The following is a 13280-nucleotide window of genomic DNA, read 5'->3' as shown; positions in this document are numbered from 1 at the left end:
GCATAGAGGTAGGCAGGCGACTACATGCAGTGAATTAGAATGCAGGCCCCGGAGGGTCTGAGGTGAGGACCATCTAGGAAAGCGTGCGGGCAGCCTGCCGCTCCTCTTGCGTGCCCGCTAGCTGACTGACTTACACTGGGCTGGGAGGGGGCAGCTGTGAACCCGCTGCCTCTCTAGGACTGTGCGAAACGCTGCAAAGCGTGAGGTAACTCCAGGCTCGGGAGCGAAACCAGTGCTAAATTCTATCCAGGCAAGAGACCTCCCCGACCCCTGATGTTCCAACTTAATGCACGCATACTACCCTCGGGCCGATTACCGAGTGGCCCAGAGCAGGTAATGCCATGAATACCAATCCCGAAGACGGGATATGAACCCAGGTCCCCAAGACGAGAGGCGAGCACGCAACTACCTGAGCCACAGCCACTGCCCCGAAAAGAAAAATTGCCTACGTAAGCCATACTCACCAGAGCCCAAACAGCGCGAGCGTGCCCCACCCCCCAGGAAGGCAGAGCACCGGCCCCCGGCAGGGTAACCAGGCCACGGGACACACACGGCTATAAGGAGGCAGACGGGCAGGGGAAGACGCAAACGGGCAAGCGGGAGAGCAGAGGGCCCCGGGAAGCAGGGCCAAGCAATCCCAACTCACAGCCACCCTCCGCCCGCGGAAAACACGCCAAGAGCGGAACGGAACACCAGCAATGAAAGGGCCTTTCCCCCCTCCCCCCAGTGCACCGACAGACACCTCCAGGCAGCGCGACGACACTCGCCCGACACAACCCCACTGCTCCTCCCACTCGGCGTCCAAAGCCATACACCCCGCCGCACTCACCGCAAGACCCACAACTGAACGAACCCGACGCGAGACCAGACGAGCCCAAAAGGCGACGGGCAGTCACCCGTTCAGGGTCCAGGCCGGGGGGCGAGGGCCAGCGCGAGCAGCAGCGGCCAACGAACAAAGAAGGCGCTTGGCCCTTGCCCCCTGGGCTATATAGTCACCCCTCACCCCAAGAGACAGGAAGTGACATCAGGGGGGACAACTGATCCCCCCAACCACTAGACCGCTCAGGGTCTGTGCCATCCTATGGCACTAAGGGTGGCCGCCCTCGTAGGTGGCCACCTTTGGTTTCCCGGGGCAGCCAATCAGGAACGCGGTATGTCCGTCAAGTGCGTCCAACAGTGACAACGTAATCCAGAAGAAGGATCTCCGAAAGGAGCAAGGTGAGAGACTCGGGACTCCTCGGCATGTATTATTCTCGCTGCACTGCAATAGGGAATCAAAACTTTACAGTAAAGGCTGCCTTAATTTTTCAGCAACTACGGAGGGCAGATGTGGCTACCCAAGTCGATAGAAGCTGCCGGTTCTCAATTGCTAGACGGCGCCGAAGGTAAGGACGTGTCTCTAAATAACTACCAGAAACCAAGCATTAACGCGCTCTATTAACCAAAATACCGCAATTTACATTAGCTGTTGGTTTTTTAACAGGACGATGCAGGCGTTCATGTTACCGTGAGCCAATAACTACTAGAGAGCAACTCAGAAACCTCGCTACCTTTAGGCTAGGTCCCTTCCAACAGGCACGTCTCGTGCCGGGCGTTATACTGGGGCGGTGACGTCAGGCAGGGGAGGGTCAGGGTGGGGGGGTTGTAAAATGCGGGATATGGACCATTAGAGGTAAGTACCGATAAAAATAAATAAAACGAATTTCGTTGCCCACGCTGCATCACATTTGGCGATGCAGCATGGGCAACGAAATTCGTTTTATTTATTTTTATCAGTACTTACCTCTAATGGTCCATATCTCGCATTTTACAACCCCCCACCCTGACCCTCCCCTGCCTGACGTCACCGCCCCAGTATAACGCCCGGCACGGGCCGTGCCTGCCTTCCAACACTGTCTGCATGACTGAATCATGAACAGCCCCATTCTCAGGGCTGCTATTGTTCTTTCTTTCTTGTGTGTCTATTAGATTCACTACTTACTAGTGGAATTGTTCGACCTTTGGGCGTAATCAATTTAGGTAAGCTTCTGCATTTGCTAATATTGGTGGTTCATCTCTGAAGTGTGTTTAATTAAGACAATAGGCAGATTTTCATATTGTAGTCTTTCATTGTTTTTTTGCATTGAGTTTGCCCCTGACGAGAACCCCAAGAATAAGAGGGGTTTGAAACGCGTAGACCGTGGAATTACCAAACATTTGCCCTTAGTGATGAAACTCAAAGTTGGCATTCACTGTATCCAATCAATGAGAATCTTACATCAAATGTAAAAATATTTGTGAATAGTGTATAGGATACTTTTTCAAAAAATTGAGATTAATAGCAATGTTGTTTGGTATTTGATGTACAAGTGATATTGTTTAAGATATTATTTGAAAGTGTGGAAGTTGTATGTGTAGAGTGAGTGGGTTTTTGAGAGTTGTTGAATAAAAGTGCATTTTTTGCTTTTTCCTTCGTTTAAAATTTATGCATTTTTTCTCATGAAGTGTTTATCATATGTATTAAAGTGTTTCCACTGGAGATAAATGTGTAAAATGTGTTATTTTTAAATAAAAGCTACTTATGAGCTTCAGGATGTTTTGATGGTTGGTCTGAGCATCTTTGGATTTAAATGATTTAAAATGAATAGCAGTATTGGCATTTCCTTTGGGTATTAATTTTACAATGTGAGCATGAAAACCGGCTGGAATGCATGCTCCTACTGTAAAATGTAGCAATGCAACCGAACAGTGTACAGTCACATCCTAATAAGCCGTTTGGGACCTACGACCGGGTGTCGGTCGGTCCAATGACAGAGACGATGCCGGGCGGAGGCAACTCGACCTGACATCGTAATCAGCCCCTTAGTGTCTGCTATGCCCTTGGACCTGTTGCTTCTGATTACACAGAAGTGTAACTTCATTTTATTCATAGATGCTGCCACAAGGAAGAACAATCAGCATTATATGAATTTTTGGTGTAGATCTTATTTTTGCTGACGCTGTTCTGCATCAGCAGATACAAAAATAATGCTTCTTTGCAATGTTTGGAATTGAACAGCCTCTGCAAACATAAAACCAAGCAACAGCAGCATGGGAACACATATATTTGCATTTGCACATATGAGTCTTGATGCGGCAACCATTTTTAAAAACATTTAGTTTAACGTTTCAAGACATAACTTTTAAAAAAATGCACAAAAGAGCATTAAGAAAATGTCTCTGTAGCAAATTGGAGCTGATGGACCTTCCAAAAACCCTTTTATTCTAAGAATATGACGTCAATGGGCTGGTTAGTAATGGAGGAGCAGGTGAGGGGAGAATCCCATGGTATAACAGCTAGAACGGTCGACCTGAAAGCTGGAGAACCAGGTTCGAGTCTCGGAAGGGATGCTCAACATCCTGTGATTCTGGGCAAATTCTCCCCTTGCCTAACAAAAACAAGCATTGGAAATGCAATCGGGCTCGGATTTATTTGAGTTTGAGCTAATGGCATTGTAAATGGCAATGTCTTTTCGCCATGTGTTATGGAGTGTGTGCATGTGGTGTGTAGTGGAATTATGTGGGTTAGATTGGAATTGTAGCAATGGTGGCATGCTGTGCTTTACATGAATATGTTTAAAAGTAAAGTGTACCATACTGAGATTGCTACAATAGTTAATTGTGGATGCGTTAACAATTGATGCGTGCACTGATGGCTGGTGGTGTGTGTGACTGCCTGTAGAAATTGTGCACTGATGGCTGGTGGTGTGTGTGCTTGGTAAAAGGGTGCACTGCCGGCTGGAGGTGTGTGTGCCTGTTGGAAGGGTGCACTGACGGCTGGTGGGTGTGTGGTTGGTAAAAGCGTGCACAGATGGCTGATGGTGTGTGTGTTTGGTGAAAGCATGCACTGACGGTTGCTGGTGAGTGCGCCTTGTAAAAGCATGCACTGACGGCTGGTGTTGTACGCCTGGTGGAGTTTGTGGTTCGTGAAAGCGTGCATTGATGGCTGGTGGATGGCTGGTGGTGTTTGGCCCTGGTGAAAGCGTGCACTGACGGCTGGTGGTGTGTTGTTGTGTGTGTGGTTGTGTGTGTAGTGGTGAGTGTGTGGTGGTGAGTCTGTGGAGGTGAGTCTGTGGGGGTGAGTGTGTGGGGGTGAGTGTGTGGTAGTGAGTGTGTTACACCAATGTGGCGCACTGGTGCCACTGCACCTGCTGCAGCAATGGTAGCTACGCCACACTGGTGCCACTGTACCTGCTGCAACAATGATAGCTACACCACACTGGTGCCACTGCACCTGCTGCAGCAATGGTACCTACGCCACACTGGTGCCACTGCACCTACTGCAGCAATGGTACCTACACCACACTGGTGCCACTGCACCTGCTGAACAATGGTACCTACACCGCACTGTTGCCCCTGCACCTGCTACGCCACACTGGTGCCACTGCACCTGCTCCACCAAAGATACTTACACTAATGATAGCTATACCACACTGGTGCCACTGCACCTGCTGCACAATGGTAGCTATGCCACAGTGGTGCCACTGCACCTCCTGCACAAGGGTAGCTATGTCACACTGGTGCAACTGCACCTGCTGCACAAGTGTAGCTATGCCACACTGGTGCAACTGCACCTGCTGCACAATCATAGCTAAGTAACACTGATAACACTGCACCTGATACACAACGGCAGCTACCACACACTGGTGCCACTGCACCTGCTGCACAATCATAGCTAAGCAACACTACCACTGCACCTGCTCCACCAATGCTAGCTACCACACACTGGTACCACTGCACCTGCTGAACTAATCTGGTACCACAGCACCTGCTCCACCAATGGTAGCTACGCCTACGCCACACTGGTACCACTGCACCTGCTCCACCAAAGATACTTACACCACACCTGTGTCACTGCACCTGCTGCACAATGGTAGCTATGCCACAGTGGTGCCACTGCACCTCCTGCACAAGGGTAGCTATGCCACACTGGTGCAACTGCACCTGCTGCACAAGTGTAGCTATGCCACAGTGTTGCCACTGCACCTCCTGCACAAGGGTAGCTATGCCACACTGGTGCAACTGCACCTGCTGCACAAGTGTAGCTATGCCACACTGGTGCCACTGCACCTGCTCCACCAAAGATACTTACACCACACTGGTGCCACTGCACCTGCTGCACAATGGTAACTATGCCACAGGGGTGCCACTGCACCTCCTGCACAAGGGTAGCTATGCCACACTGGTGCCACTGCACCTGCTGCACAATCATAGCTAAGTAACACTGATAACACTGCACCTGCTACACAACGGCGGCTACCACACACTGATGCCACTGCACCTGCTGCACAATCATAGCTAAGCAACACTACCACTGCACCTGCTCCACCAATGCTAGCTACCACACACTGGTGCCACTGCACCTGCTGAACTAAACTGGTACCACAGCACCTGCTCCACCAATGGTAGCTACGCCTACGCCACACTGGTACCACTGCACCTGCTCCACCAAAGATACTTACACCACACATGTGTCACTGCACCTGCTGCACAATGGTAGTTATGCCACAGTGGTGCCACTGCACCTCCTGCACAAGGGTAGCTATGCCACACTGGTGCAACTGCACCTGCTGCACAAGTGTAGCTATGCCACACTGGTGCCACTGCACCTGCTCCACCAAAGATACTTACACCACACTGGTGCCACTGCACCTGCTGCACAATGGTAACTATGCCACAGGCGTGCCACTGCACCTCCTGCACAAGGGTAGCTATGCCACACTGGTGCCACTGCACCTGCTGCACAATCATAGCTAAGTAACACTGATAACACTGCACCTGCTACACAACGGCGGCTACCACACACTGATGCCACTGCACCTGCTGCACAATCATAGCTAAGCAACACTACCACTGCACCTGCTCCACCAATGGTAGCTACCACACACTGGTACCACTGCACCTGCTGCACTAATAATAGCTACACCACACTGGTGCCACTGCCCCTGCTCCACTAATGATAGCTACAATACACTGGTGCCACTGCACCTGCTGCACAATGGTAGCTACCAGACACTGGTACCAATGCACCTGCTGCACTAATGATAGCTACACCACACTGGTGCCACTGCACCTGCTGCATAATGGTAGCTACCACACACTGGTACCACTGCACCTGCTGCACTAATAATAGCTACACCACACTGGTGCCACTGCCCCTGCTCCACTAATGATAGCTACACCACACTGGTGCCACTGCACCTGCTGCACAACTGAAGCCACCGTCTATATCAACACAGCTGTAGTCAGTAAAGAAAACAAGATCTGCATGAAAAGAGGAAACGCGAGTACGCGCGCCACTCACTGCAGACTGGTGAACGCACCCAGAACATCTGGATTCCATTACTGCGGCCCCCTGACAGCTGTAATTGATAATTAATTGCGCTCCCCTGCGCGTTACCGCACAGAAAATGCAGGAAGTCTACAGTGAGAAATTCCTACGGCCTATGGCGTGCTGCCTTACTATAACACAGCCTTGCCAGGACCTATTGGAAAGCATATGCCACTAAAACACCATGAAAATGCTCGCGCATAATGGAATCTCTGGCATTTTTCAACTGCTTTTCTGCAAGCCCTTACAAGAGGGCTTCGAAACTCCCCCCACTTCTGACGAAGTGGCGCAGGCCTCGCCCTAAAAATGAATGTCTTAGTCTGTAATGCAACTGGTGCTCATGTAAAGCACTCTGATAACATTGGGACGAGGTTGCACTATATAACACCCCAAAACAAAAATGCCACAACAGGGGAGAAAGGAGCAACTGGAAGCAGAAAGGGTAGGGAAGAACAGAAGAGCTGAAGGTGGGGTTGAAAAAAGCCAGCTGGGAGCGCGAGCGGAGTAATTGACAAACGAAGTGCAGGAGTGAAAGGAGTAACAAGGAAAGAGAAGGCAGGGGTGATTTTGAGCGCGCAATCACTGCACATAGGAGAGAAAGAAAACACATGTCCTCATATGGAGTGCTGAAATAAATAAATAAAATATAATTTCCTGAAAGTAATGGACGGCAAAGAAGCTATACTCCAGGGTCAGGAGAAACAGGATTAGAGGTAGGAAACCATCAAATAACAAGCAAACAAATGTGACTGACAATAATGCCATCCAATAAAGATCAAGGGATGGGCCATAAGCCCATTGTAAGTAATGGTGCTGTCCACAAAAGGTATTCAACAACTGACATCTAAAACCTGTCGGTAGGCATGACCTAAAAACTCAGCAAGAGGCCAGCAAAGGGTGCCCCATCTGTGACAGAACCTCAGTAGTAGCTTACCCTTTGCTCCCCCACTTTTTCCTGCTCTATGTGGATCATGGGCCTATCGAAATTATAGTTATTTACAACCCTTAACGGTTTAAAATGTACTCACACTACATCTTCACACTTGGAAGACTGATTTGGCTCACTTTCCCACTTTCAATGAAAGGCTGTGCCTGCGCAAGTGATGTTTTGCACCCTACATCATCCTCAAACTTCACAAATGCAGGCTAGTCTGTCCAGGTGCAGCACCACAGCCCAGCCTGGGAGGCATACTTCATATCCTAGGGTGTGTCCTGGAAGCTGGCAGCAAGCCTCATGCCCGAAGAAAATGTCTGGCTACACTTGTACTGCTCCAACCTCAGTCACTCCTATGTGCTCTCGTCATGCTGCAAGTACAGAATCTATATGTTATCAGAAAGCATGTCACATAAATTGCACCTTCGAAGACAATCAAGTATTCAGGTCACCCTCTCTTCTTAATCTTTCTTCTTCTTTCAGCCTGGGCAGAGTGGACTATTTTAGAATGGGGTCATGAGCTCGTTGACTGAGGCTCAGCCTGGTGGTAGTCGTTAGTGATTCAAACTTTTAAGGATAGTCTTTGTGCATGAAACTGTAATCTTGGACCTGGCGATATAGGGCATGTTAAGAAAATATGTTTGCTGCATGGTGGTGTTCACATATAGTGCCAGTCGTCAGACAGCAAGACACCTTCTAAGTGGGGTGACTTACACTCAGTTCAGCCTTTATAGGGTTGGGCCTAATATAGTGAGTCTTGAGTCATTTTCTGAAGGATTGGTCCCTGTTGGAGGTGATAATACTCACATGTAGATGGTCTCTTTGAGAACATTTCCTATATATTTAGAGATTCCTTTGTACAGCTAACTCACCAACACACCTTACTATATCCCACTTTATCCACATGGAAACTCACTATCCTCAGACAGCAAGACACCATGTGAGTGAGGTGACTTGGACTCAGTTCAGTGTTTACAGGGTTGGGCATAATATGGTGAGTCTTGAGAAAAGCCAGCTTTAGCGCTGGTGGTGCCTGGTACAATAATACTTTTTAGTGCCCCCACCATGACCTCCTCCTCAGATTCAAGTCAAGTCAAGTCAAAGAATTTATATAGCGCACTACATACCCAGAGGGTTTCAAGGCGCTTAGGGAGGGGAGGAGGAGATTCCCTCACTACCAACCGGCAAAGGGACCCCTCATCTCTCCACAGCCCCTCTCTCACATACATTTCATTTGTTTTAAAGCGCTGGTAAAGGCTGGCTTTACTACTCCACTCAGTTATCCACTTTAAATACAAATCTGTCATTTGCAGCAGGTATATTAACTCTCTGCGCTACTTTATGGCGAGTCAAAACTGCCACTGGACAAATCTCCAATCTTTCTCGCTCTAGCAGGAACATTAATCACAAGAGTTATCTTTACACTTATATTGCTGCCTGAAATCTGGACACAAAAGGAACTCTGCATCAGCTGCTTTTAAATTGTAAGTAATTGCTAATCACGGTGCCCCCAACCTGAGGTCCTTGCCACCCCTTCCAGGTCAGACTCAGCGCCCAGTAAGGCTGCACCGATTGCACTGTCCTAAAGCCAGCCCTAGTCTTGAGTCGTTTTCTGAAGGATTGGTCCCTGTTGGAGGTAATACTACTGACATGTAGAGGGTCGCTTTGAGAACATTTCTTATAGATTTAGAGATTCATTTGTAAAGCCAACACAGCGTACTACATCTATAGTTTAACTATAGTTTTTTCACATGGAAACTCACTATCATGTGCCGAATCACCATGCAACTAATTGGGCTGAAAATTTGCCTGCGGTAAAATTCCATGTAAAATATAAATTCTTCGCTATTATAGATGTGAGACAGGCAGAACGCTAGGAGGACATTTTACCAAAATTCTCCTCCTGCTCAGAATAGGTGGTAACCATTTCAAGCCATCCAACACTAGAGGGGGGGGAGGAGAGAGAGTGATCAATAGATGTTGAAACACTCAGTGTTTTGTAAAATACCCCTCACACACCAAAAGGCCCCTTGGTGTCATGCTTCATCATCGGGGTCTTCGCACCCCTCTATCGGGATGCGGCGTGCTGCGACCTACGGCTACGCGGGAGCACTTATAGTACTGACTATGTGTGGTGTACAGTGTGTGGGGTATGTTTATAAGTGAGTGGTGGGGTGTGGTGAAAAATTAAAAAGTACCTGGCACATGAGTATGAAAGAAACATTTTTTTTATTCTGAACTCTGGCTGGTACTGTTAAAAGAAGTGCAGAGTGAGGTCTAGTCTGTTGTATTAATGAACAGGACCTCTGGTGTGCGTTGTCGTCGACATGTTTCGGAGGCAAGCTCCTTCTTCAGGACGGGGGCACGACCTCCCCACCTTACTCACGTCTTATTTTATATAAAAATGTGCATTTACAAAAAAGTGAAATTAAGTATATAGGCTAAGTGTGCCTACTGCGGTCTGCTACAAGCACAATGAGAATGTAGAATGACCTGTAGAAAGACAAAAAGTAACAACTAATGGTTACCCATGTAGCGGGTAGTTCAAGCAGGTGCAGTCACCTGGAACCTCACCTGGAACCTCACCATGTGCACCATATGCTTTTTAGTAAGCCTGTTAAAGGAAAAAGGGGACTCACAAACACATACAACATAAAACACATAAAATACTAGGATTTACTGTAAGTTGTATTCATACTTGTGAAGCTTGTTTGTTGGCTTCATGAGCAAAAGGACGTCAGGGGTGTTGCTTCATTGGCAATCTGTAGTGAAGAATGATGCAGCTTTAATAATTCATTCTTTCTCACTTACTTATGAGGGAGAGCACAGATCGTCGTTGTTTAGTTGTTGTTCTGTATTATACTCACATGGACAGGACGCTGTGATCGCCGCCTTACCCCTCACGCTGCTCCGCTGGTGTGGAGTATAGCTATGGTCATGGTTATTTACACCCTGTTTTGACAATTGGGCGGCAGCGGTTGTATGTCCATGTATGGATTTTCCGCCGTTAATTAAGTGCCCATGTATGGAGCATCCGCTTCTTAGCCATACAATGCACTCGTATGTAATTTGCGGGCTAACACGGGACCAGCGTCTGCTTGCGTGAGTGGTCTTTTCCTGCGCATGCGCACAGCTGTCCCAGTGTTCTGTGCGCACGCGTATTAGGTACAAGCGCGTCCGTTCTTTGCGCATGCGTATTACACACACGCGCGTCTCACTGAATGCCTTCAGCGCGCGTGTGTCAGTTCTATATGTGTTGCAAATTACGGACCTTGTTATTAAAAACAGAGAAACGGCCTGGAATATCCTAGGGTGGTTGTGGGAGTAAATATATACTTGTATATATCTTTTTTTCTTTGATTCAGATCGACCAAGTGGTATTTGCGATAGGTCCATGCTGGGTAGACCGAGTGGTATTCTCTTTTTTCTGGTCGACCATTATGTATGAGCATGGGTAACCATTAGTTGTTACTTTTTGTCTTTCTACAGGTCATTGTGCTTGTAGCAGACCGCTGTAGGCACACTTAGCCTATATACTTAATTTCACTTTTTTGTATATACACATTTTTATATAAAATAAGACGTGAGTAAGGTGGGAAGGTCGTGCCCCAGTCCTGAAGAAGGAGCTTGCCTCCGAAACATGTCGACGACAACGCACACCAGAGGTCCTGTTCATTAATACAACAGACTAGACCTCACTCTGCACTTCTTTTAACAGTACCAGCCAGAGTTCAGAATAAAAAAAAAATTCTTTCATACTCATGTGCCAGGTACTTTTTAATTTTTCACCACACCCCACCACTCACTTATAAACATACCCCACACACTGTACACCACATATAGTCAGTACTTTAAGTGCTCCCGCGTAGCCGTAGGTCGCAGCACGCCGCTTCCCGATAGAGGGGTGCGAAGACCCCGATGATGAAGCATGACACCAAGGGGCCTTTTGGTGTGTGAGGGGTATTTTACAAAACACTGAGTGTTTCAACATCTATTGATCACTCTCTCTCCTCCCCCCCTCTAGTGTTGGATTTCTTGTGTTTATTTAAGTATCTTTGTGGAGCACGAATCCAACTTTTTTGCTCTACCTCCCTCCTGTGTTTTTGATACAACCATTTCAAGCCACCACTTGAAAGACGAGGAAGCAAAAGTCACACAATTGATGGACGGAATGCAAAACAAATCAAATCATTCACTCCCAGTCCTGAGATCTGGGTTAAATCCATCATTCTTTTGCTCACCATTCCACCCCAGTTTAGACCTGGCCAAATGCAAATCAGTCTTGACTCTATGCCTCATGGGAACAGTCCAGCCCGAACTGCCAAGCCAGGTCCTCCCTGAACCGGAAACAAGCATCCTAGGACCGGTTTCGGGGTTTCACCCCTCATCAGCCAGGATAGCTTTATTCCAGTGGCACAGTGAGCCCGGAACCCACGCCTGGGCATACCCGGCGCACTTAGGGCAAGGAAGCAAAAGACACACAATTGAGGGACGAAATGCAGAACAAATCAGAAGATTCACCCCCAGTCAAGAGATCTTGGTAAAATCCATCATTCTTTTGCTCACCATGCCACCACAGTTTAGACCTGGCCATACGCAAATCAGTCTTGACCCTGTGCCTCATGGGAATAGTCCAGCCCGAACTGCCAAGCCAGGTCCTCCCAGACTTGGAAACAAGCATCCAAGGGCCAGTTTCAGGATTTCACCCCTCATCAGCTAGGATACCTTGATTCAAGTTGCACAGTGAGCCCGGGACCCAAGTCTGGGCATACCCGACGCACTTAGGGCGAGGAAGCAAAAGGCACACAATTGATGGACGGAATGCAGAACAAATCAAAATATTCACTCCCAGTCCAGAGTTCTGGGTTAAATCCATCATTCTTTTGCTCACCATGGCACCCCTGTTTAGACGTAGCCATATGCAAATCAGTCTTGACCCTGTGCCTCGTGAGAACAGTCCAGCCCGAATTGCCATGCCAGGTCCTCCCTGTACCAGAAACAAGCATCCCAGGACTGGTTTCGGGGTTTCACCCCTCATCAGCCTGGATAGCTTGATTCCAGTGGCACAGTGAGCCTGGAACCCACGTCTGGGCATACCCGGTGCACTTTGGGCGAGGAAGCCAAAGACACACAATTGATGGATGGAATGCAGATCAAATCAAAACATTCACCCCCAGTCAAAAGATCTGGGTTAAATCCATCATTCTTTTGCTCACCATGCCACTCCAGTTTAGGTACTAGCTGGTGACACAATAAAAATAAATCATAAAATCATCTGTACATGTTATAGGAACACAAACTCTGACTTAAAATATTATTGATACCTTGGAAATTTGTAAATAAACTGTTCGAAACCCTGAAAAAAACTTGTCCTGGACATCCCCCGACACAGCCACATCTCCAGCCACCTGAGAGACCTGTACTGGCTCCCCGTCAGCAAGAGGATCACGTTCAGACTCCTCACCCACGCACACAAGGCCCTCCACAACCTGGACCCCAAGTACCTCAACAACCACCTGACCTTCTACGCGCCCACCCGCCAGCTACGATCGGCCAGCCTCGCCCTCGCCACCGTACTACGCATCCGCAAAGCCACCGCCGGGGGAAGATCCTTCTCCTACCTGGCAGCCAAGACATGGAACTCCCTCCCGACTCACCTCCGGCTGACCCAGGATCATCTCTCCTTCAGGAAGCTCCTCAAGACCTGGCTATTCGAGCAGTAACCTACCCCTCCCCCCCAGCGCTTTGAGACCCTCCCGGGTGAGTAGCGCACTATACAAATGCCGATGATTTGATTTGATTTGATTTGATTTGAGTGCAATTATAACGATGCCCAGGCCAACAGCAGTAATTCCTGACGTTTACTGGTGCCTTCCACTAAATGAATGGGACTTTTTTCTGCACATGTGTAACTGTATAAAACAAAATTAAAATACCATCATTTAGAGGTTGGGCATAAGGATAGTGCACAACGTGATGTCCGCTAATAATGAGCTA

Source organism: Lissotriton vulgaris, chromosome 5 (genome assembly GCF_964263255.1).
Source record: "Lissotriton vulgaris chromosome 5, aLisVul1.2, whole genome shotgun sequence".
Classification (NCBI taxonomy): domain Eukaryota; kingdom Metazoa; phylum Chordata; class Amphibia; order Caudata; family Salamandridae; genus Lissotriton; species Lissotriton vulgaris.
Note: the sequence above shows the minus strand (reverse complement) of the source record.